Below are 13346 nucleotides of genomic sequence, written 5' to 3' on the forward strand. Positions count from 1 at the left end.
CTTGTTAACTATTTAGATTACCTTGCTAGGCCCCAAACATGGGACAAATCTCACTTGTGGCCTAGAGGTAAAAACAACTGCCTAATGTGCAATCAGCCCAGGTTCGAATCTCAGAAGGGTATGGCTGACTGATGAAAACAAATAAGTTTGAAATGCATATCAGTCTCCCTTTAATTCTTTGTTAGCAATCTAAAAAATTTACACAAATATGATCTGTCACTGTTGCGACTACTGCCTGTCGATAGCCTTCGGTTAGGCTGAAATAGGAAATAAAGATTTGTCCCATGTTTGGGGCCTAGCAAGGTAATCTAAATAGTTAACAAGCATAGTCCTTGACTTAGGACCTCACTTGAGCCCAACATTTCTGTTGCCAAGGGAGACATTTGTTAAGTGAAATTGCCCCATTTTATGACCATTCTTGCCACAGTTGTTAAGTGAATCACTGCAGTTGTTAAGGTAGTAACGCATTTGTTAAGTGAATCGGGAGTCCCCATTGACTTTGCTTGTCAGAAAGTCACTCCAACCATCGTAAATATGAGTCAATCGCCAAGTGTCTGAATTTTGATTGCATGGCCATGGGGATGCTGCAACAGTCCTAAGTGTGAAAAATGGTCATAAGTCACTTTTTCCAGAGGTGTTGTAACTTTGAATGGTCACTGAAAGAAATGTTGCAATGAGTCAAGATTAATTTGAAGGCACAGACCAAGAAGCCCTTCCCAAATTGCCTGCATTGGACTCCTACATCCAAGGGGATCTACCAGACGGGCTCAATCTGTATTATTTTAATGTCCCTGTAGATACTTCTACCCTTACCTTACCCCAGTAGCACACCCCATCTTGAAGTTTGTAAGGAAAAAAACACCTTCATCCATATTAGTGAACCCTACACACTTATTCAGCTGGAAACATAACCAAGCTCTACATTAAGCCTGAAAGAAATCTACAAAGGGGAGCCTTTTGGAATTAGACAAGATATTCTATTTAATCTCATTTATATTTCTTTAATTTGGAGGCAACTGACGGGAGTCTGTCTTCAACCCTGCAGTTTGTGAACTAGGCCCTGATATAAATAAAAAGCCACTGATTGCATGTTACGTGGCAACAAAATTGTCAAGGCCTAGCAATTGCTCCCAACTAAGAAAAGCAGATCTCAATCTTGCTAAGCAAATGTATTGAAAAGGAAAAATGAGGATTGAAATCTTGGTAACCTGATACATTTATTTTGGCCCCCTATTTAATTTAGTTCTTTAATTCACTTGCTAACTGCTTGTTGTAGGATGGACATGACAATCAAGAGTCTTCTGATGAAAAAGGAATGTGCAGATGTTCCAGACTTGTAATATTTTGCTAACTACCTCTTTCCCACATACCGAGAAGTCCATTACAGTATAATCTAGGAAGGTTGTGCACTTTGACAATGATTTCAAAGAAATAATGTAGCCCTCAGGAAGTTAAAACACCTGATGAGGTTTAATGCAAGTCTGAAAATAAAATGTGGCTTTAAGAGTCCCGGTAATGGTTTTCTAGGAAGCTGAAAAGTGTTGATAGCTTTTCTTACTTACTTACTTACCTATTTACCTGCCTGCTTACTTACTTGTAATAGCAAAGAGGCGTTTTGCTTGTAGGAAGAAGTCTAAAGAACTTCTGAATCATTTTTGAAGCCTGCACATTGCTACGGTGTAGTTTGATCCTAAGAAAAGGGGATTAATACGATCACCTATAAAATTGGGAATTATCAGTCAGTGGAATTCTGTAAAAATGTTTTATTCAAGGCTTGAAAGCAACAGTTTTCAAATCAAATTGACATTGTTTATTTAGAAACTGATGTAGCTGCCTAGCTTATACAAGATAAATCCTAGGTAACTCGCAGTGATGCAAAATAAAAATAGAATCTGTCAGTCAAACCAAACCCGCCACATACCTCAAGCATAGTGCCACACCGTCACATAGATTTTTCATGCGCTTAACAGTTGTTGGGTTCACTTCTATCCTAGCCCAAAGCCTGGATGAAGAGCGTCTTCTTCACAGCCCACCAAAAAGCTCCTTAGGGTGGGGCCCCACCAAATGCCTTTTGTAGAATTGGAGGAGCAGTGCTTTTTTTGTCATAGAATGCTCAGAACGGAGTTCCGGCACCTTTTTTGGATGGAACCTTGTAGGGTAGGCAAGGTGGGTTGTATGACATGTGTGAGTTCCGGCACCTGTTTTTTTTTTTTTTTACAAAAAAAGCACTGGGGAGGAGTATAGCAAGGAATCCTCCTATTTACCCTGCCATATTTCAGCTCGATCTTTTGAAGGATGTCTTCATAATAATTTTTTTAATTATACTCAGTCCTTTTTTTGTAAAAGAAAAAGGTGCCGGAACTCACACATATCATACAACCCGCCTTGCCTACCCTACAAGGTTCCATCCAAAAAAGGTGCCGGAACTCCATTCTGGGCGTTCTATGAGAAAAAAAGCCCTGGTTATACTGTAGGTAGTATTTGCTTAGTGACTGTTCAAAGTTACAACGGCACTGAAAAAAGCGACTTAGGACTGTTTTTCACACGTACAACCGCTGTAGCATCCCCATGGCCTGATGTTCAAAATTCAGACCCCTGGCAACTGATTCATATTTATGACGGTTGCAGTGTCCCGGGGACATAGGATCACCTTTTGCAACCTTCTGACAGCCAAAGTCAATGGGGAAGCCAGATTTACAGCCCAACCATGTTGCTAGCTTAACAACTGCAGTGACTCACTTACCAGCTGCGGCATGAAAGGTTGTAAAAAGGGGCAAAACACTCTTAAAACTGTCTTGCTTAGCAACAAAAATTTGGGGCTCAAATTGTGGTCATAATTCAAGGACCACCTGTAGTTCCTCCCCCTGCCGTAGTCACCCTGAAGAAGATGATGCACATCTTGTAAGGCAGAGGTCCCCAACCTTTTGGGCTGCAGGGACCAGTTCCGTGGAGAGAGGTTTTTCCGCAGACTGGAGGGTGTGTGGTTTTGTGTGCTGCCTGCATCCTGTGGATGGGGCTTTCCTTGTTTGTGCAGACCGGTTGCTGGCATGCTGTGGCCCGGTACTGGTCCACCAACCAGGGGTTGGGGAACCCTGTTCTAAGGCATAGATAACAAATGTGAGAGAAGGATAGCAGTGTTAATTTTTTCCAGTAAAGAATCCATTGAGAAATTGGACTAAAATATGAAGAAATACCTTATTCCAGGCTAAAGTTAAAAACTGCTTTAAAATAGTTTCTACTAGAAATCAGAGGATCTGCCATGCTTTCATTATTTCCTTTTCAGATCATGCATCATGTTTGCTATGCGTCTTCGGCCGCTTCTAAGAATGATTCATTATGTGAGATCCACTTTAGTCCAGCAGTTAAGACACAAGACTAGAAACCAGGAGACTGTGAGTTCTAGTTCGATCTTGGCCATGAAAACCGGCTGGGTGACATTGGGCTAGAGCATTCTCTCTCAGCTCACCTCACCTCACCGGGCTATTGTTGTGAGGAAAATAGGAAGAGGAAGGGGTGTTGGATACATTCACCACTTAAGGTTATTTGTAGAAATACGGTAATAAAGGCAGGATAAATAAACAAAAATAAAAATGTGTAGCTTATATATGCTGCTCAGTTAAAAAAATAATACTGAAAGGTACACAATCATTATTATGAATATGAAGCAGTATCTGAATAGAAACCCAATCAGACCTGTCATGAAATTAATACTGTATATTTTTTTTCTGTGTGTCTGTCTCCAAGCAGACCTGCCTAAAAATATTGTAGCAGGAGAGTGAGAGACAAAAGCAGAAGAGGGGCGCTTCCCTACTGCTTTAACAGGCAGGGGTTCCAGGGCTGATAAAACTAAATAACTAGATGTTCATGTTAATATCAGATAACTAATTACATCACTCAGCACCCATTCCCACTCGACCCATATGCTGTAGAGAAGAAAACTGCCAGAGTTTGAGGATGTGAAAATCAGTAAATCCATTGGATTTCTGAATTATCTTAGATTATCGGCAGAAAGATTCAGTTCAATTCAATTCAACACCCGGAATCAAATCTGAGGATTTTGATTCAGATGTTCAATTCAGTTGGAACTCCTTCGAACCAATCCTTCAGATCCTTTGAAGTTTCACACCTCAAATCAGGACATCCATGTTGACAGACAAGAAACATTATTTACTACTGTGTACATTTTGCTTCTCAATCCATCTGTCTTTCATACCAGAAATTGCCAGAAACAAAATCACTTTTCAGAAACAATTTCACTTTGTTTGACAATAGTTTTTACATGGAGCCTCTTTCTCCTGCAGAAACGCACTTATTTTAAGTAAATATATGTGGGCATGAACAAGTGCATTTTTGTACACTCGGTATATTTCTATCCAAATAAATGTTCTTTATTTTGCTGTTAAAAAAAGCACAGATGATTTGCTTGTATGCATTAAGTGAGTTAAATCTTAAATCAATAAAACAATCATTGTTACCATACCAACTCCTGGCTTATTAAGTCCCTACAGAAAGAAATTTTATAGAAGCCTTGATATTCACGTCATGCTGTGTCCTCAGAGGAGGCTATCTATATTTACCCTTGTCTTGCAGGATATTTATGGAATAAATGTATAAACCATTATGGATAGCTAAATAAATATATGCTATGCTCTGGGGGGGGTGTCAAAACTGACTGTCTTTTATTTAGTAGGAATTATGCTTTTAAAATGGCAAAGCAATTCTATATGGCAGCTGTGCTGAAATCCATGCTACTGGAATGCTTGTCTCATTACCTAATGCATGCTCAGCCTAAGACAGAAGAAATAGAGCAGAAATAAATATTTGTAAAGTACTATGTTGGTGTCCGCAACAAAAACAGCATCCTTGGCAAAGCAGCCCCTATCCATATATGAAGTCCAACCTGATGGGAAGAATGATACCTCCATACCAGCCAAAAACAGAGGAAGCCAACCCATTCTAGCTAAATTAACTTCCTCAACATACTCAATATCCAGAGTGATCCTGGGAGACTTCCAAAAGACTGTAGGAAATGCCTGGAAACCTCTAAATTTAGATGTGACATTCAACCAATCCAGTCATAAGAAGAATCAGATAGTATCAATCGCCATGTCCCATTCTTGAATGGCTCTTTCAGAAGGCCATCTTGGGTGCTGGTAATGGATGCAAAATAGGGACGCGGTGGTTCAGTGGGTTAGGATGCTGAGCTTGTCAATCAGAAGGTCGGCAGTTTATCGGGTCGAATCCCAAGTGCCGTGTAACAGAGTGAGCGCCTGTTACTCGTCCCAGCTTCTGCCAACCTAGCAGTTCGAAAGCACGTAAAAATGCAAGTAGAAAAATAGGGACCACCATGGTGGGAAGTTAATAGCGTTCTGTGCACCTTTGGCATCTAGTCATGCCAGCCACATGACCATGAAGACGTCCTCGGACAAGCGCTGGCTCTTCGGCTTTGAAACGGAGATGAGCACTGGCCCCTAGAGTTGGAAACGACTAGCACGCATGTGCAGGGGAACCTTTACCTTTTTAATGGATGCAAACAGAAACCTATGTACTGACCCACGCCAAAACCCATATGTTTATATAGTCAATGACCATTGTATTGGCAGACATTATCTGCAGCATCCTTAGGGGCAGAATTGGCAAGATGATGGATAGAGCATTGAAGGGGAGATGGGGGACATAAAAAAATAATAAATAAAATAAAATAAGCACTGCAGTGAAAGCCATAGCCCTCTTCTGTGTTCATGTTGAAAAGAAGTGGAGCTGTGTCCATCAGAACATGCTGTTCCTCCTCAATGCCCCCTCTTCGTTTTGCTAATTTTGACCACCATCACTCTGTAGCTACTCATTTCTTAAGAGTATGTGAAAAAGACATGTATATCAGTCTGGAATCTAGTCTGTTGAAAAATTCCACAGAGAAGGAAATGAAGGTGTCCTAGTTGCTGTTCTTGGGCAACAGATGCAAGATTGGCTTCCCTTTTTATCCTCTAATCCTAATCTTCCCTAATCCTAATCCCTAATCATCTAATCCTAATTGCTTGTACTCTCTATCAAATTGAATGTGAGAAAACAAAAGAGGAGCCAGGAATTACAATAGGAAGGAATATTAGATTTGGCCTTCTATAGTCCTTCCTTAGGCATGAAAGCCAACTGGATGATTTGGGGCCAGTCATTCTCAGTCAGCCCAACCCACCTCACAAGGTTGTTGTAGGGAAAGTAGGAGAAAGAAAGAATATTGTATTTGCTGCCTTGAATTACTTATGAAAGCCAATAAAAGCAGGATAAAAATTTAAGAAATAATTGAATCTAGAATGCTGATAAAAAATTAAGAAATAAATGAATCTAGAATACTGATAAAAATTTAAGAAATAAATGAATCTAGAATGCTTTTGCCAAGCCAGTCAGTGAACCCACACTTGGCCTGTTCAGATCCAGGGAAAATGGGAAGGAAAACTCAGAGAATGCTTAATAAGCATCTGGTTTTGCATGCACTGAGAAAGCCACAGCCCTGACAGGATCATTGTCCAGATTTCTGAACAGACAGCCGATCCAGACAGGGTGAGAGAAATATGAGTTTATGTTTAGCTCTGATTATATGTTCAATATTCTGGAGCTTAAGCACCTAACAAAGAATTAAACTTATATTTATTCCTTTTTAATAGAATTTGATTTGCATAGTTGCTCTTTATGGATGAAATTTTTCCCCAAATTGTTATGGATAACTATTTAATTTGGTAAGAATCTGTGCATAAAATGGTGTTACGTCAAGTCAGTTCTAAGCAGAAGTATGGCCAGAGAACTGATGCCTCCTAAATAGGAAAGCCTTTAAATTTGTTTCAATTATCTGTGTGCCAGATCAGCAATATTAGAGTTAAATAAGAAAAAGACATTTTTTTTAATCATTCATACTCAAACATACTATCCTGCTATCTTTTATTATCTTCAGCTCCTCAGATCCACATTTTCTAACCTTTTATTATGGAAAAAAGCCACCCGGTCTAAATGGAATTCTTAAAAGCTATAACAATAGCACTTAGACTTATACAATGCTTCACAGTGATTTACAGCCCTCTCTAAGCGGTAACAGCATTCCGTGTGCCTTTGGCGTCTAATCATGCCGGCCACATGACCACGGAGACGTCCTCAGACAAATGCTGGCTCTTCAGCTTTGAAATGGAGATGAGCACCGGCCCCTAGAGTCGGAAACAACTAGCACGCGTGTGCGGGGGAACCTTGACCTTTACCCAAAGAAAGTAAACACTGACTGTGATTTTCCCTGTATATAGGCTTATGTAGATTTTTTTTCCCATGGGCATAAATGGAACCAGATGTGAACTGCTAGACAATATGAGCACTCTTGTTGTTCAGATCTTGAGGGAGTCTGATGGATGAGAATTGTTTGCTTACTTCTATAAAAGAGATCTCAATCTTCTTTGTTTTTTTTAATTTTAATTCCATTTATATCCCGCCCTTCTCCGAAGACTCAGGGCGGCTTACAAGCTTAGCAGTAGCCTTCATTCTATGCATATACCTGCTTATTAGGGCTTTCACACATACCCCAAGCAGCATTATTACAAAGTCAGCTTATTGCCCCCAACAATCTGGGTCCTTATTTTACCTACCTCGGAAGGATGGAAGGCTGAGTCAACCTTGAGCCTGGTGGGATGCGAACCTGCACTAATTGCAGGCAGCTGGTTGGACTCCTCTGCTACGTCCCAGGCTAAGAACTCCTCCTGGACGTCCCGAAGGGTCAGCTTCTGCTTGGCAAACATCTTCTGCCGTAGCTTCCGGTCCCTTAGCCCGCAGACGATCCGATCCCGCAGACGGACTTCGAGGTTGTCGAAGTTGCAGAGTCTCGCCGCTTGTCGCAGGGCAGCCATGTACTGCTTCGCAGTCTCGCCTGGACGCTGGTCCTGTTTCTTGAAACGGTACCGCCAAGCTATCTCTTATGTTTCGGGCTTAAAGTGTTCCGTTAGCTTAGATATCAGTTCACTGTACCCGACGGCGTGAATGTCATCGGGCGCGCACAGACCGAGCGCCAGCTGGTACGTCTCCGTGCCACAGCTGCAGAGTAGCGCCACCACTCTCTGTCGGTCGTCCTTGACCCCATTCGCCCATAGGTAGCACTCGAGCTGACCTACGAACGCCTCCCACTCCTCAGGGCGGTTGCTGTTGAAGATGGGGTATTGTCCCAGTTGTGCCATTACCTCGGTTGGGGTTGTCCTGTGTCAGTTCCTGAGCTGCCGATGGGGGTTCGTCCGCGGCTAGCGTCTTCCGGAACAGGATCCCACCTTCGTCGCCAGTGTAAAGTCGCGTGCTTCACATAGAGACGGACACAGAGCTGGGGTAACGATGAGTTTATTCTGAACAGAACGAACTGGGGAAACAGGGGAATCTGGCGTCTATTTGTACCTGCCCAGGTGGATGGCATCCAATCAGTTCAAACCTGGGCTTCCCGCCAGTGCAGGTGACCAATGGGTTCAAATCCTGGCTTCCCGCCAGGCTGACCATGCCTGGGGCTGTCAACAGCTTAAGTCGTTAGGCTTATCCTGCGTGAGCGGTTATCGCCCGGAGCTGTCCAACCCTCCTGCTGATCTGCACCATCAGCCTCCTGCTGTACTGTCCTTTGTGTATGCTGGGAGGCATACACTGCAAGCATATTGACCCCAACAATCTGGGTCCTCATTTTACTGACCTTGGAAGGATGCAAAGCTGAATCAACCTTGAGCTGGTGAGAATCAAACTCCTGACAGTGAGTGGTGAGTCAGCCTGCAATACTGCATTTTTCTGATGATAGTTACATTCCCAAACCATTGCATATCAGTGTAACTTAGAGTAAGTAACAATGTAAGTTAGAGTTAGTGCTGAAAATTATGATAGCAAGATGATGATAAAAGTTAATCTGGTGTGTGTGTGGGTGTGTGTGTGTGTGTTGGCATTAGCAAGTTTGAGAGATTTGTGTAACTAGCATTGTGACTTGTCATGTTTCAGACTCGGAAGACTTAGAAGGTTAATATGATGAATTACTGTCAGCATAGTTATAGTCAACTGTAAATAACTTTCTTATAATGCATTGTAGTTTATTTCATAAACCATGTTGTTGTTGTTAGCTGCGGTCATGTCCGACCCATCGCAACCCCATGGACAATGTTCCTCCAGGCTTTTCTGTCCTCTACCATCTTCTGGAGTCCATTTAAGCTCACGCCTACTGCTTCAGTGACTCCATCCAGCCACCTCCTTCTGTGTCGTCACATTCTTCTCTTGCCCTCAAACTTTCCCAACATTAGGCTCTTCTCCACTGAGTCCTTCCTTCTCATTAGGTGGCCAAAGTATTTGAGTTTCAACTTCAGGATCTGGCCTTCTAAAGAGCAGTCAGGGTTGATCTCCTCTAGGACTGATCGGTTTGATCGCCTTGCAGTCCAAGGGACTCACAGGAGTCTTCTCCAGCACCATAGTTCAAAGGCCTCAATTCTGTGGCACTCAGCCTTTCTTATGGTCCAACTTTCACTGCCATACATTGCAACTGGGAAGACCATAGCCTTGACTATACACACTTTTGATGAAAGGGTGATGTCTCTGCTTTTTAGTGTGCTGTCTAGGTTTGCCATTGCTTTCCTCCCGAGGAGCAAGCATCTTTTAATTTCTTGGCTACAGTCCCCATCTGCAGTGATCTTGGAGCCCAGGAAAATAAAATCTGTCACTACATTATAAACCATCATAAACCATGGTTAAGCGCAAAGCATGTTAGCAGGTCAGAATATTACTGGAGTCAGTAGTTGGAGAAGATACTCTTCTTTTTTTCTTTTATGTATCAAATTTTGACTTTTTTTAAAAAAATTGTACAAGTAATGGATGTTTAGCTGCTTTGCAATTCCTTTGAGACTCCATTTGGATAGATACACCTTCATGTCATAACAAGATAACCAAGTGGTGATTTCAGGAGGTATTTAAGCATCCCACCTCAACCATTAGTGTCACTTTAAAATAAGAGAACATTTAAAAAAAAACATGTTAAATGCCAGGATGGGGGGGGAAGGCATCCATTGTTAAACATTGGTGTGAAATAATTTGAGAAAATTTTGAAACTTAACTTTTGTTTTTGAAGGGTGGAAGGAGGAGGGGGGCTATCAGAATTCTCCCCTGGGGGGGAATTTTCAATTGCCTCAATTCTATAATTCTCTTGCTATGATTAGATATACTGTATGTGATTTCAGTTTGCTTAACCCATCTCTATTTAGAACACATTGCCACAATGTTCAGATGTTTGAGTGAGGAAAGCCGGGGTAGAGCAGTCGAATGCTCATATTTTGCCCAATCTTAACATTAAAAAGAAAATGAATTTCCATTCATATGACTCAAGTATCTTCTGTTTGAAACAATATAAACCTATAAATGATGAGTGTAATTCAGCAGGATGATTCAGTAATAATCAGGCTTTATGGCCTGCAGAGAAACAGCATAAATTAATGTCTCATGAGATAGAAGTCCCCTATCTAATATAAATATAATTCAGAGAAAATGGGGTGGGGGGGAATGATTAAGATTTTTATAGCATGTTGGTGTTTGTAATAGGCCCAAAGGTATTCCCTCACTGTGAGATTCTAATTGGCTGGGGAACTGCTTAGTTGCTATGGTAATTGGCTCTGGAGAAATTGTCCTAATTTGTAGTAACTATAGGTTAATTTAATATTCTTATTGCCAAGCTATACTTTGATTCACTTTCAGTATTCTCTCAGCTAGATATTTGATTCTGGAAATGCTATGGCAACTTATCTTTGGTCTACTTACAATGTTTGGTTTTGTTTTCTTTTTTCAAAAATAAATTTTACGTTGACTGTGACAGATCAGTTTTCCAGTGATTTCCATTAGGAAAAAAAATAACCACAAGTACTTAAACTAAAATGAAAACTTCCGACGAGTTAGAATTAAACTAGTAATTTGAAGAAAAGAAAAAATATGATGACATCAATTTTCTGACTTAAAAACAGTTCTGATTTTTTTTTTAAAAAAATACGTATTCATTTCATTTCATTTCCAACAATCAGAAGAATAAGAAGGATGATGATAGTTGAAGGAATTTGATCTAATTAAGCAAGTGGCTGGCCAAACTCCATGAGTATCACTGAAATCTAAATAATTAAATAAAAAAAAATTGGATTTGTGAGAGTATGACAATTCCTGGCAAAGTTATCAAGTATGAAAAACACATGACTCCTACATTGGAAGACACATTTTTTTAAATATAAACAATTCCATATTCTTTAGCAGGTTTGATTTTAGCACTAGTTACCTTGATATGTATTCCTGATATATAATTGCATATGGGTCTTTACTGCTGGGAATATCTCAGTTCTGGTATCTCACCAGCTGCTCAAATATTATAGAACATAATTTGGGAAGTATTCACTGGATTACAAGGAATTCTTCATGTTTGTGATGGCATCTTCAAATTTTGTGCCACTTTATGTGATCGTTACTCTCCCTTGCTGCGTATCTGTAACACTTGCCTGACAGTGCTTAATTGGGACAAGTGGGAATTTGACTCGCATTAAAAGATCATTGCTTAGGAATTCTGGTCAGAGGGCTCTTCTCATCCTCTAAGACACTAGCCATTAAAAGAGCGGTGTGTTAACTATTTCCACCGAAATTCACCCTCTGCAGTTATTGGGAAATAACTGCGGCTGATTCATTCCTCAACTTACAACCTTATTTCAGCTTCTCAAAGAAATATTTTTTAAAATAATTTATAGAAGTGGCTGGATGTCCAACTATGCTTCTTTTGAAGAACATCAGCCCCGCTGGATGGAGAAAACCAAGGCATCAACTCCATGAAGACTAAAACTACTTGAATGGAGAATGACTATCATAGAATGACTATCATAGAGCCTTGGTGGAGCAGTGGGCTAATGCCTCCTTAAGTAACACCAGCTGCCTGCAATTAGTGCAGGTTCGCATCCCACCAGGCTCAAGGTTGACTCAGCCTTCCATCCTTCCGAGGTAGGTAAAATGAGGACCCAGATCGTTGGGGGCAATTAAGCTGACTTTGTAATAACGCCGCTTGGGGTGTGTGTGTGAAAGCCCTAATAAGCAGGCATATACATAGAATGAAGGCTACTGCTAAGCTTGTAAGCCGCCCTGAGTCTTCGGAGAAGGGCGGGATATAAATGGAATAAAAATTAAAATAAAATAAATAAAATAGTAGAATATTGAAATTTTGATTGTCTCAAAAGTGCTTTTCCATAGACAACAGGAGTATGGTTTTTTTTCCCCTGAGGAAGAAGACATTTTGCTTCACATCCAAGAAGCTTCATCAGTTCTGCCTGGATGGGCGTGGGGGGGATGGAAGAATTAGTTCTGGCAGGATGTTGGGGGTGATGGTGGTGCAAGAAGTATATTTCTTTGCAGTCATCTGGTCATTATCACTCTCTCTAAGAGCCCTTGAGGCCACCTCAGGGTTTGTCTGTGCCTTCTGGTCCCTTGAATCAGAGTGCAAGCGGGTGTGGGATCTTATTGGAGCCGCTGAAAGGACTTCATTGCAGACAGGAGATAGGTGGTGTCATATTTCTCCCCCTCTGTTGAGAGAGGACTGTTCAATTCTAATATAGATAGGCTCTTTTACACCTCTTTTTACACACACACACACACACACACCACCACCACCACCACCCATCCACCCATCCATCCATCCATCCAGAACTGATGAAGCTTCTTGGATGAGAAGTGAAACATCTTCTTACTCAAGGGGGGGGGGAAGTTGCCTTTGGAAAACATCCTTGAGATAACCATGACTTGGATGACTGAGAATTTCCATAGACATTGAACGTTTGATCGTGCCCTATTTCCTCCTTCTTATATTACAGAGAATGAGGGAGGCATTTGTCTAAGCCACTTCTGAAACGTTGTCTCATTCTAGGCTTTAAGAAACAACAACATTCCTCCTCCTTTTGCCTATGTAATGGTTTAGTCATATATCCATCGAGGTCAACCTCGATGGACCATCTTTTCAGAATCAGGATTTTTTCCAGTTTGCAGGCAGGCAAATCAGAACTGAGCTGCTTCAGTTGAATTCCCCTAGTCATGTATGATAATTGGGCAAAATCTACTAGTTATACAAAGAACTACAGTATACTCTTGACACCAATGTTACTGTGTTGTATCTTGAACAGGGAAAACAAACTGAATAGCTCTTGGTCTATGTCAGGGGTAGGCAACCTTGGCTCTTTGATGTCTCGTGGACTTCCTGGCTCAGGAATTCTGGGAGTTGAAGTCCATGAGTCATAAAAGAGCCAAGGTTGCCTACCCCTGTCTATACTATGGTGTACGCCACCAAAGTTGTTGCACCTCTGGAA

Source organism: Vipera ursinii (assembly GCF_947247035.1).
Source record: "Vipera ursinii genome assembly, chromosome: 2".
NCBI lineage: Eukaryota > Metazoa > Chordata > Lepidosauria > Squamata > Viperidae > Vipera > Vipera ursinii.